Source organism: Hydra viridissima, unplaced genomic scaffold, assembly GCF_058129835.1.
Source record: "Hydra viridissima isolate aposymbiotic clone 2 unplaced genomic scaffold, HvirCarnegie_v1 scaffold_2, whole genome shotgun sequence".
NCBI lineage: Eukaryota > Metazoa > Cnidaria > Hydrozoa > Anthoathecata > Hydridae > Hydra > Hydra viridissima.
In genome coordinates this window covers 12,685,380-12,697,944 of record NW_028324301.1, presented here as the reverse complement: position 1 = coordinate 12,697,944, position 12,565 = coordinate 12,685,380, and the positions used below count along the sequence as shown (strand labels likewise).

Below are 12,565 nucleotides of genomic sequence, written 5' to 3'. Positions count from 1 at the left end.
CTAATAAAATTTTACTAATTTTCCCGAGCTCTGGTTTAGCGGGGTTTATTAAACGGCACTGACTTAAAGACAGTGCCGTTTAATAAACCCCGCTAAAATCGCTTAAAGGTTGCCTCCCTGGTTTCAGAAGTGATTTTGTTTCTTTTCTTGAAAAAAAAGCCTTTTCTCGTATTTTTATCTCGTATTTTTATCTCGTATTTTTATCTCGTATTTTTATCTCGTATTTTTATCTCGTATTTTTATCTCGTATTTTTATCTCGTATTTTTATCTCGTATTTTTATCTCGTATTTTTATCTCGTATTTTTATCTCGTATTTTTATCTCGTATTTTTATCTCGTATTTTTGTCTCGTATTTTTGTCTCGTATTTTCTTGTATTTTGATAGCAAGAGTCCTTCCATTTTTTAGGTAGCTTTATTAATGGAAAAACTTTTTGTCTAAAAAAAGCGATTTTCTCAGTCAGTTAATGTAAAAGTCTGACAAAAATCTTATAAACAAAAAAATCTGAAAACTACTTGTTCTACATCTTTTATGAAAACTACCATTGAGATGAGAAAAAATCAAGAAAAAGTTTGAGCTTATACTGATTTGGTGAAATTTTTCACGATTCTTTCCCATCTTCATGATGATCTTCCAAAAGAAAATGAAGATTTTTTTAACAAGACCAAAGAAAGTATAAGTGAAAACTTAAACTACATGAACACCTATCAGGTTCAAAGAATGAGGTGCACAAATCTTGCCAATTCATTTAAACTTTAAATATGAGCTTAACACCTTTATATTTTTTGGCAATATTTGCCTAGTTTGCAGGGGTTTGCCCTCGGATATCTCCAATATTTAGTCGATCATGCCCCGTGTCATTGCTAGATATATAAAAAAAAGGGAGATATCGCGAGCAAAGCAAAATATGCGCCTAGTGTAACTAGGTCTGAATGTTTCCATAACACAGAACCAGGAGGCATCCCCCACACCCTTACGCACCAAATCCTCCTAACCTAAAACCATAATATTCACTAATCTCTTTTTTCATTACATAACCATAATCTAAATACATAAACATGAAAAAAAGTTGCTTAAAACAAGGCTCAGTTTAGGCTGTAGCCTAAAATGACCCGCCTCGTATTTGGAAATCCCTGCCTATTTTTGATGTGTTACAATAAAATGAAGAACACTCGTTCGTTTTGCATTCATCATCTTCACAAATGTGTTTGGCGTAGGCAACTGAATCGTTGTCTTTGAAAGAATATTACTCCTTTCATTTGATAATAAAAATAAAAACAATTGAAGATAAAAGTAATATTTAAAATTCTTTCTTTATAATTTATCATTAATGTTTTTCGATAGCATCTTTCATACAGATATTATTGAGTTGACCATGTGTTGATCGTCTTATACAATATTGTCTAGTTTTCCCAGACAATATTTTATTCTGTTACGAAGTTGAGTGATTTGTTATGAAATGACAGATGAAATTTTGGTTTGTTAGTTATGCTCGTATACTTTTCCATTCAGTATACTCCAAAAAAAGCTTCAACTGGATGTATTTCTGAGAGTTTCGCAGGGTTCTCTCTTTCTTCACAAAATCAACATTCTTGTTATCCGTGCCAATAACTGTTTTAGCACAATGTGATGTTGCGAGATCAGGCCAAAATAGATATTTGTCATCGAAATAATGTTTTTCAATCAAAAAAATAATTTTCTTCTTGATGCGCTCATTCAAGTTGATTTCCTGATTCACTAGATAATCAATTTGTCTGAATACCGGTGAACTTATCCCTTTGTCATTAAAAAACAGTTTTTATTAGCCTTTATTTTCCACTTGGAGGGCTTTGAGAAACATCCTTAGGATAGGAGATGTTATTTTCACTTATGGTGTTGTATGAAAGAATGAAATAAGATTCATCATCCTAAAAAATATTCCATATGAATTTCTGTGCAAATGACCACATTTTCTTTAAGCAATTTTTCACAATTTATCATTTCGCTTTAGGACTTTTTGCTTCTTTCCTCTTTTTTTTATAGTTCTAAAATAAGTAAACACTTTGGGCATGAGTTCCAAAGTTTTAAATGAGTATTTTTTTGATTGCATCTTATTATCTGTATTTATAAAATTTTAAAAGAACATACTTGAGTTAAATCATTTTGTTTAAGAAAAGAAGAAAATAGGAAGAGACTTTTCAAACGAAAATACATTTCAAAACCATATAAAGCATCAAATTTGTTGAACACCAAAATGGTGAGTCATTCACATCATCACGGTAATAATCATGATATTGTAACCACTTTTTTAATCAAAACCCCCAACTGCACCCAACTGCGTTACACCTGATAATGTTGTTTCGCCATCAGAAAAATTTGATCGAGACACTCTTGTTGAAGTTCGAGACTCTCTTGATAAAGATCAAGACTCTCGTGGACATGAGGAATATAATAGACATGATGTATGTGAAAATTGGATGTAAAGTGTTATCAGAAAATTATTAAACTCCACGACAAAATGATAAGCGGAGGTTTCTATTGTTAAGCAAAAAGATGAGAAAAACACGCTTATGGGTGATTAATAAATCTAGCTCACCACAGTTTATCGGAGGATCAGATAATGATATTAAATAGTTTCTCCTTAAATTTAAGTGAACTACTACATTTAACAAATGGCGCAGTAACAAACAAATTTGTGCTTTTCCACTTTGCTTAAATAAATCTGTCTTGATATTTTATGAATACCTAATACAACAAGCTTTTCAGAATGAATATGAACCACAAGAACGTTTTTCCATCTTCTGTATACCAAATACTTTTTAGAAAGTGTCAATACATTCGTATTGAGACGAGGCACTGAATGAAACAATAATGATGAATCTACATTTTCTATGTACCTGCGATAATTTCGTGAAATTAGATCAGCAACGTTGAGAATAAATTCTTTTGCTTTCTCACAATTCCATGTCACATCAAAAGAGCCTGTTATAAGCAAATTTTTCATCAGAATCGATTTTATGAAATCTTCTAGTGTATCTTTAATATCAAAGCTAAATTTAACTTTTTTATGTCAAGCGAAAACAGCATTTTCTTCCCTGTTCGACCTCAATACAATTGTTATTTCAAACTCATGTTCTTTCCAAAATTCTTTATGTTTCGAAAGCAAACTTTTGAGATGAGAAACAAGTTTTTGAGAAGAAAAACAGGTTTTTGAGATAAGAAACATTTCCGAACTTTACTGAATTTTGTTCGCTTTTCAAGAACAAAAGCTTACTTTTAAGTTTGAATGCCAATAAGATTTTTTATCTGGAATGCGATTTTTGCTTCCACTTTTTTTTTTACTCCCCAATAAAGTTCTCATATTAAATTTTCATTGCTTTTATAAGACTTTTACTCTTCATGTAAAAATGTATTTTGCGTAGTGATCGACCGTAACATATATTTTGCCGGAACCGGAACCAAACCGGTAATAGATTCTAAATATTCCTAACCGGAAACGGAACCGAAAATAAATCCAAACCGGAACAGGAACCGAAACCGGAACCGAAAGTAAGTAATATATTTTTTTAAAAAGTCAGTTCTAATTTAAACAAAAATTAATGTCGTAAAAATAACTAAAATTTTACATTTTTTTTTTAAGTTTTTCCGAAACCCAAGGCATAGAGAAGCAGTTAGACAATTCAAAAAAATCATTTAACACTTAAATGATTTTTTGGATTGTCAAAATGCACATTAATCGTTTTCCCCTGTTCTAAGTTGCGCAATAATTTTTACAAAGTGCGAAAAAGATGAGCTGCAGGAGCCAAATTCATCTTTAGGAGGTTCAAAATTGTCCATTTGGATCATGACAATATGTTTAAGAAAATGAGCTGGTAAGAATCAGAATGGTGTAACTTTAGCTCAAATAATAGCGATAAAAACATTACAAGATATGAATATTAATTTAAAGTTAATTTAAACAAGAAAATTAATTAGTTTTCAAACAAAGCCAAAGAGTGTGTGTGTATGTGTGTGTGTATGTGTGTGTGTGTGTGTGTGTGTGTGTGTGTGTGTGTGTGTGTGTGTGTGTGTGTGTGTGTGTGTGTGTGTGTGTGTGTGTGTGTGTGTGTGTGTGTGTGTGTGTGTGTGTGTGTGTGTGTGTGTGTGTGTGTAATACTTAATAGTTTTGTAAAGAAAAATAGTTCCAACGATTTTTTATTTTTAGAAAGATTTTAAATGACATGTTTAATCTTGTGTTGCCAACGTTATATACCAATTCTCTAATTTTAGGGCTGATGACAAACAGATTTCAAAGTTTAATTTGGTTGATTTGAAAGGAAAAGTAACTGTGAAATTACCTATGAAAGGGTTGAATATTTATAAAGCTGTAATTGGTAGGATATTATTTAGATTTAAATGTTAAAAATTAGGTAAGATGCAGATCTATATTGTTTTATTAAAAACTTTTTTGTATACTACTTTTTATTGGCTGCCTGTTGAAAATGAATAAATTTAGTTGATTCCACAAAAATTAGATGTCAAACTTTTTATGCACAAGTTCATCAAAAAATAAAATAAATCTGTTTAAACGACTAAAAATTGAAAACTTCATGTATTTGTATAAAATAATGTTACTGGAAGATTTTCTTTCCTCTTTTCTCTGCATTTTTATTCACTTCACCAAATTTGAATAATTTTGCATTTATTTTCTAGAATCGATTAAGCGCTGTGATACAAAAGCTACAGACAAAGAAACTCGGACGTTTATAGCCTTCTGATTGAAATATGCTCCTTATCGTTTAAATGGAGGTAAACGGAAATCCTGCAACCACAAAGTAGAAGATGAAGAAGTTCTTGAAGAAGGTGATAAAGAAAATCAAGATGACGATGACTGTGAAGTAGAGGGTGACGTTGAGTCAAACGAAAGCGAAGTGGTGAAAAAGAGAAAGAAATTACCCCCACTTGTAAATTTTTAAAAACAAATACATTTTAGTAAATGTTTTAAACTATTATCTTTCGAAAGTTCATAAAACGTAATGTCAGTTCAACGTTGATTTTTTAACGTTGAATCAACGTTGATATTTCAACGTCGATATTTTATTTCCAAATAACGCTTAAATCAACGTCCGTAAATCAACGTTGAATCAACGTTAAATCAACGTTGAAATGCTGGCTGGGATAAATTAATTTTGAATTACGAAATTTCTAACTTATTCAATAGGTTTAAAAAAAAATCACTCAGACAAAATCATAATTTTCTTAAAAAACAAATGTTTTTAATTGAAAAAAATTATAAAGTTAAGTAAAATTATTATCATTAAAATAATTTTTATTAATGAAAATTTCGTCTTTTCCTTTCATTTCTTCTGACGGTGGCCACTATTGGCGGCCTACAAATCATATTACTTCAAAAATATCTTCTGAGGGCAACCACCAGTGGCTTCTGCCTCCCGACTGGTGGTGACCTCCAAAACCATTTTACCTTCAAAAGAAATTTCTGGCAGGGGCTGCCTCTTGGTAGGCGGAAGTTATTGGAGATGGAAGTCAGAACCTTGCCAGCACTTTCTTTTTTTGAGACGGTTGTCATTGGCTCCTGCTTTCCAAATCGTTGGCCTTTTGGCAGAATGTTACTTTGCCGCGAGGAGGCATGATTAACTTTGAATTGAAAGAAAAAAGGTTTTATTTTGTAAAAAAACTCAACTTTAAATTAACCAAATAATTAGTAACGTCAGTTTAATGATCAAATATTATAAATGTAAATTTATAAACAATACTTTATATTCGCTTTATAGTTATATTTTTTACTGATTTTTTTTTTAAATCCAACAATAACGTTAATAATCCGGTCAAAATAAACATTTCAATTTATAATAATTCGCATAAAGCTGAAAATTGGTCCATACCTTTAGGATATTATTACAAATAAAATATTAAAAGTCCCCACCGATCCCATATCTGCAAAAAAAGTTATTAAAGGTTAAAGGTTAAAAAAAATAGTTTTTTCTTTTTTTCCAATTAATGATAAGTTTTATCATAATAAAGATCAAACAAAAGTATTACATCATGAAAGTATTTAATAAAATTGTCTTTATAAATTTTTATAAGAATCGTTATTCCTGAGATATTGCAATGCTTGCGAAAATATATTGCGAGAAGATATTGCAAGAATATATTGCGAGAAAATATATAGCGAAAAAATGTTAAGTACACTCTAAATTAAAAAGTGTAAAATTACACCGTTTTGGTGTTAATATAGCCTCAAACGATGTTTATTGAAAATAATTTAAGCTAAAGTTGTAAATTTACACCGTTTTGGTGTAATTATACACTCTAAAAGTGTATTTTTATTAAAACGGTGTAAATTAACACCTTCTTTATTAACTACACCGTTTCAAGAAGGTGTAAAATTTAAATAATGTAACATTTTTCTATTTTTACACCGTTTTATTAGCACGGTGTAAAACGGCGTAAAGCTGTTTTACACCGTTTTTCAAAATAATTATCTCAGTTTTACACCGTTTTATTAAAAGGTGTAAAACGGTGTTAAAGTAGAAAAACTTTATAAAGTTTAATTAAAAGGTGTAAAACTACACCGTTTTGGTGTTAATATAACATCAAACGGTGTTTATTGAAAATGATTTAAGTAAAAGGTGTAATTTTACAACGTTTTAGTGTAATTATGCACTCTGGAGGTTTATTTTTGTTAAAACGGTGTAAAATAACACCTTTTTTAACTCTCTACACCGTTTTAAACTGTGTAAAATTTGAAATATGTGACATACTTTTGAAGGTGGGGAAATGGGGGTGGGGTGGTGGTGCCGAAATATGTGATCGCCTCAGCGTATTTAAAGAGAGAAATATCGCGTTTAGGCTCTTTCGTTTTCAAAAATGCTGATTTATTTTGTTTAGTTTGTTTTGTTTATAAATGTTCGGTGATTTTATTATTTACGCCTTTTCAAGTTTTATCTTAATACTATGGGCAGACAGGGTCGTTCCTTAAGGTGCCGCTTCAAATTTTTTTTGAAGCTTTTATACCTGACTATTACTTGAGAAATGGAGCGCCGCAACTAAGTTTGCCCCAGTCGCTGCCGACCCTTAAGGCGCCCCTGGGAATAGGAAGCTGTAAGCAAGGAGAATTTTTAATTTACAATAAAAAATCGTTTCAACTGTATTTATGACGCTGCCCGTCGCCTTTTATGCATTTTATTGGTAGTTTTATTTTGTATGATACTTTGATTGAAAAAAGATTTGATAAAAAATAATAAATTATATAAGAAAAACTTATACTTTACTTTTTAAAAGTGTATAATAGTAATAGTTGATAATAAGCAGAAAACACAAATAATTGAAATTTAAAAACGTAAATTTTAGTTATTAAAAAATGCATCTCTCACTGACTCAGCGTCGCCGAACGATTGTGACAAGAGAGGGAAGAGGGGGGAGAATAAGCAAAATTACCGTGACGTACTTTACCTATAGGTAAAGTACGTCACGGTATTTTTGCTAATTTTGCGGTATTTTTGCCAATTTTTGCCATCAGTGTTTTTGCCAATTTTTGACATCATTGGTATTTTTGCCAATTTTTGACATCAGCGGTATTTTTGCCAATTTTTTACATCAGCGGCTGATGTAAAAACAATTGAGTCGGTGGTCTCCTGTTGAATGGAAGTAATTGAAGGTAGAGCATTCCGCCATCGGAAATTGCGTAAATGCGTAAATTCCGATGTGAGAAATAGTTTATAAAGGTGACTCCTATGTGATTTAATCTTTTTATTTTCCGATATTTTCCGATGGTTTATGGTTGCTTTCAAAATTTTACTGTAATTTTGCGAAAACTTCGTAATTATAGATGAATACATCGGAAATACTACAATATTACAAGTTTACACTTTAAATACGATTTATTGTGAAATTACGCGAAAATATCGTACGATAATGCGTAAATCTCGAAATATATCGGAGAGTGCGTGAAATTCTCCCCATCGGCCTCGGACTACATCGCACCTCCGATGTGATACAATTCCTCACCATCGCATCACATAGGAGTCACCTTTATAAACTATTTCTCACATCGGAATTTACGCATTTACGCAAATTCCGATGGCGGGATGCTCTAACTGAAGGGACATTTAGGAAATCTAAAAAGATTTTTTAATAGTTAAGGATGTAAAAAAAAAAATAATTCTAAAAATATGCCGAAAAAATAGCATAATTTTTTTAATCAGTGAGCAAATATGTATTAATATTTGTCTAACCATTATTAGATAATTGCTTTGCTAATTTTGTATAAAAATCGATTTGCATTTAGATTTTGCTAATTATAAAAAAAAAAGCAAAAAAGTGGATATTTATATTAAAAAGTTTATATTACGTGAAAAAGAAATTTATTTAAATTCAAAGTTAGAAAGGTTATTATCACGTTGTTATTGTGTATTAGTAAATAAAAAAAAGTTAATTAAAACTGCCTGTTTTTCCTGTATATGCATCATTTACATCCGATATTCCTAAAGGTATAGTTGTTAAACCTGGAACTACACTTTCACAGTTTCTTGAAAAAGGTAAATTTTGTTTTTTTAAAAGTTATAGTATAATATATACAGTTATAGTATAAATACATACATATATAATATAAAGTTATAGTATAAATACATACATACATATATATATAAATATATATATATATATATATATATATATATATATATATATATATATATATATATATATATATATATATATATATATATATATATATATATATATATATATATATATATATATATATATATATATATATATGTATTTATTTATTGATATACATATTTATGTGTGTAGGCGTAAAATAAATTCTTCTGTTACAACTGTCACACAGAATGCTCATAATGATGGATAGATGATAGAAGATGATTTTAGCTATCAACTTCATGAGCTAGCCATGCAAGCTGAAATGAGGAAATGCGAGCAAGATGTTGATTTTCTTAAAAAGCGTATGCAATATACCTTTCGTTAACGCAAAGACTGGATTTCTATTAGCTACCCTAAAGTTGCTGATATTATAAAACGTTTTCCAGCAATCTTTTCCCGCTTTAAAATGACTTAAGGGCCCCTTAAGGGTCCCTTCGTGGTTCAGGGTATTCTAAGGGCGAATTTTCTCAAACAATTTTTTATCAAAACTAAAAAATATTAGCTTACATTTCTTTTCAGCACAAAATTAGTATATTTTGATGATTTTTTTAAAGTAGGGTGTGTTTAGGGCAGATCCTAATAAGGGGTGGCTTAGGGCTAAATTAGGGCTAGCCCGAAATCGGCTCTAATTTTCTGGAATTTTAAAACTCGGAAAAAAACGATTTAACAGAACAATTTTGAACCATTCAGAAAAAAACTCCGTAAAGCGTATATTGACGTTGTTCCTTAAAAAATTTTAAATATATTTTGAGTGGCTTTTTTTATGATAGTAATTAAGATATTTTTACGGATTTTTATAAGTATAAGTTGTATGCAAAACTTAAGTAGAGAAGAGTTTTTTAGTATAAGAGGAAATGTAGAATTGAACCGTTGTGTTCGCTACGAGAAAGCTACATGGTTAGAAAATAGATTTGCTTCAAAGATTTTTGTCCATTCATATAGCTTCTAAGTATTGATAGACATTAATCATGATGATCAATTTTTATTTAAACTATTTTTAATGAGTTATTTAATATAATAAAGTTATAATCCTATAATAGCAACAAAATATTTGTTGCATAATTTAAAAATGGCTTCAAGAACTGAAAGAAGAAAACGTCGTAATCAACTTGATATTTTTGTCTCAATATGAAAAGGTAATACAGGAATATAAATAGGTAGCTAATAATCTTGATATTTTAAAAATATCAAAGTAATGTTATAAAGTAATTATAGTACATTGTTGCTTTTATCTCATCCTATTTATAGACTGTCAGACAAATATCTGACTGCCTTTTTTTATCTAAACTTTTGTAACTTTTTTTTAAAATATTTTTGGTCAAATATATTTATTTTAGGAGAATCTTCCAATTATATGACGCATGGTGAGCCTGTTGTAGAGGAGGAGAATATTAAAATTGGTGAAGATAACTTTGATAGAAGTGTGCCTACTATTTTTGATGGTGCGACTGGATTATATATATAAATGGAGCACAAAAGCAATGAATATAAATTAGGATTTTCTTTGTTTAATCTAATTTATTAATTTTTGAGACTAATACTTACCAAACACATGCTACAAAAAAGATTGCTGTCAGTTTTTTTACTAAGAGTAATTAATGTAATTTTAATCATGCATAAATGTATGTTATCAGTTGCTAAATTTCATTGTTAAAGTAAATATCATTTAATAATATGATTTTTATTTAATTCTAGCCTGATTGCATAAGTACATCTCTTAATTTATCTGATGTAAGTAAAAGTTACTTTTCTGCTGTTTATTGTGATGAGATGATTTATTTGTTCTTATATGCCCAGCAAGCACACAAAGTTGAAACAACGTTGAAATAACGTTGATCGACATTGATCAACTTTATTTCAACATTGTTTCAACGCTGTGTGCTTGCTGGGTGAAAGTGTTTTGTTGCTACGCTTTTTTTTTTTTTAAAGGTTTTCAGTTTTCAACTACCTGTATTGCCCAGCCAATTGTAAGTTTTTGAAAATTGGGATCTAGTTATATATTTTAGGTACACAAAAGTTTGATTCTGTTTTTTAATTTTTTAATGATTTCTTATAGGTTTCAAGCATTCCACGGTCAGATATACAGTCAATTGTATGCTGTAAACTGTTTATTGTTCATGTATAGATTTTCTCTTAATCTTTACTGCATTTATAGTAATACTATTTATATCCTGGTATATAAGGCCACCATGCTCTAAAACCCTAGGATATAAATAATAATGAGATTTGATATGAATCTCAAGGTCCACATGTAGGAGTACATATGGCCCAAGGAATACATGTAAAATATGTATTGGTGTACATATCCATTTTATTAAATTAAATTAGAAATAAATTATGTCAGTTAAGTAATAGTTTTATAATGGTACAAAACTTCTTTAGACTTTATTTTTCAAAGGGTAATTACAAATTGTTAAAGTTATGTAAACTATTGAAAATAATATTTGTTGTGACTTTAGTTAAGTCTCCAAGATTCCTCTGATTCAAGTTTACTGCGTATACATGGTAGTATGCTTGGGGTTTGCAGCTGACTTAAAGTTGAACCATTTAGTGCACAAGGTTTGAATGTTTTGTATTACTAGGGGTAAGAAATTATTCTATAAAATGTTTTGGCATATGAAATGAATGGCAGTAGTATAATATTTTAAGTATAAATATGTAGTATATTGTTTATTGTGGTTATCATAACAGGACAGTTTCTTATGAATATGTTCATTCTTCGTGAACTGAATATAAGTTGACCAATCTTGAGCAAAGACAGGGAAGATTGGAGGCATGTGTTGCTAGTGATCTTGTTGATCAGAATGTCTGTCATACATAATTTCCTATCTTTACTTCTCTGCAGCAATATTCTGAGATTGAAAAGCACCCAAATAATATGGTAAGTTTTTATCAATTTCTGATTATGTAAGAATAGCCATGATGTGTTGCTCTTGACAAGGGAACATAGTGTGAATGATGGTGTAATATATTTAAGTTGTTAACTGATCTTTTTTAGTTAGCATTGATGAAGAGTGAAGGAGGGTTGACTGTCTATGAACAATTTCAAACAAATTGCTGGCGCATGACTTACAGAAAAAGATCAATAAGCCTGGAACACATGGGAAGCTGAAGTTTTTGATAGCCTGAAAAATCAGCGTAAGAAAATCAGTGTAATCTACTGTGAACAATTATACAAATATGAATCTGTTTGACTGTGAGTCAACAGTAAAATAAAGTAAAACTATTAACATCTTTTTATATGCAGATATAATTTATATTGTCAATGCGGCTATATCAAACAATACAATCTCTAATACATGTGAATCTCTAATACATGTGAATCCATATATTTAGGCATAACTATAGTAGTTGGTTATATAATTATAGATTTAAATGACTATTTGTTTACATATTTTTTCTCTTTTTTTTATAAGTATTTATTTAAATGTTTATAGTTTCAACTGTTCACATTTTCCCTGGCACCACGTCTAAAAAGGTAGAACTGAAAGTAGCGCGATTTTTTAATAACGCCAGGATCGCTCTGGTGGTCGTCTGCAGCGCTGTAAGAAAAAGACACTTAAAGTTTCGATTGAGGAAGAGAGTAAAGACGACAACTATGAAGGAAATAATGACTACAGTAAAAACGAAGACGACAGTGAAAACAAAGATCCTCGACAAAAAAAGCAAAAGACTTAGAAATCACTTTTACAAATAAAGATATGTAATGATGATTTATATAAATATTATTAAACAAACTGTGTTAAACTATTGAATATTACTAGTTTAAAAAAACAACCACGCTTTACCCTTAAAATGTGTGCAGCATGAAATACCAAAACGGTGTAAATTACACTGAAACGGTGTAAACATACACCAAAACGGTGTAAATTAACACTAAAACGGTGTGCAGCATGAAATACACCAAAACGGTGCAAATTAAC

At 30.0% G+C, this 12,565-nt stretch overlaps 1 long non-coding RNA gene across 17 annotated transcripts; it reads left to right on the top strand.

Moving 5' to 3' along the window:
• Window positions 1–9,321: 9,321 nt before the first annotated feature.
• LOC149891991 (uncharacterized) lies at window positions 9,322–12,389 on the top strand. Of its 17 annotated transcripts, XR_016450138.1 has the most exons (9): window positions 9,333–9,778; window positions 9,980–10,084; window positions 10,338–10,373; window positions 10,572–10,609; window positions 10,699–10,734; window positions 11,102–11,201; window positions 11,334–11,523; window positions 11,641–11,780; window positions 12,080–12,389. It is a non-coding gene; the product is annotated as an uncharacterized LOC149891991 (long non-coding RNA). The 17 variants fall into 17 exon arrangements; XR_016450128.1 differs by having other exon boundaries at window positions 9,322–9,778; window positions 10,699–11,201; XR_016450136.1 differs by having other exon boundaries at window positions 10,699–10,715; window positions 11,102–11,523; window positions 11,641–11,859.
• Window positions 12,390–12,565: the final 176 nt, after the last annotated feature.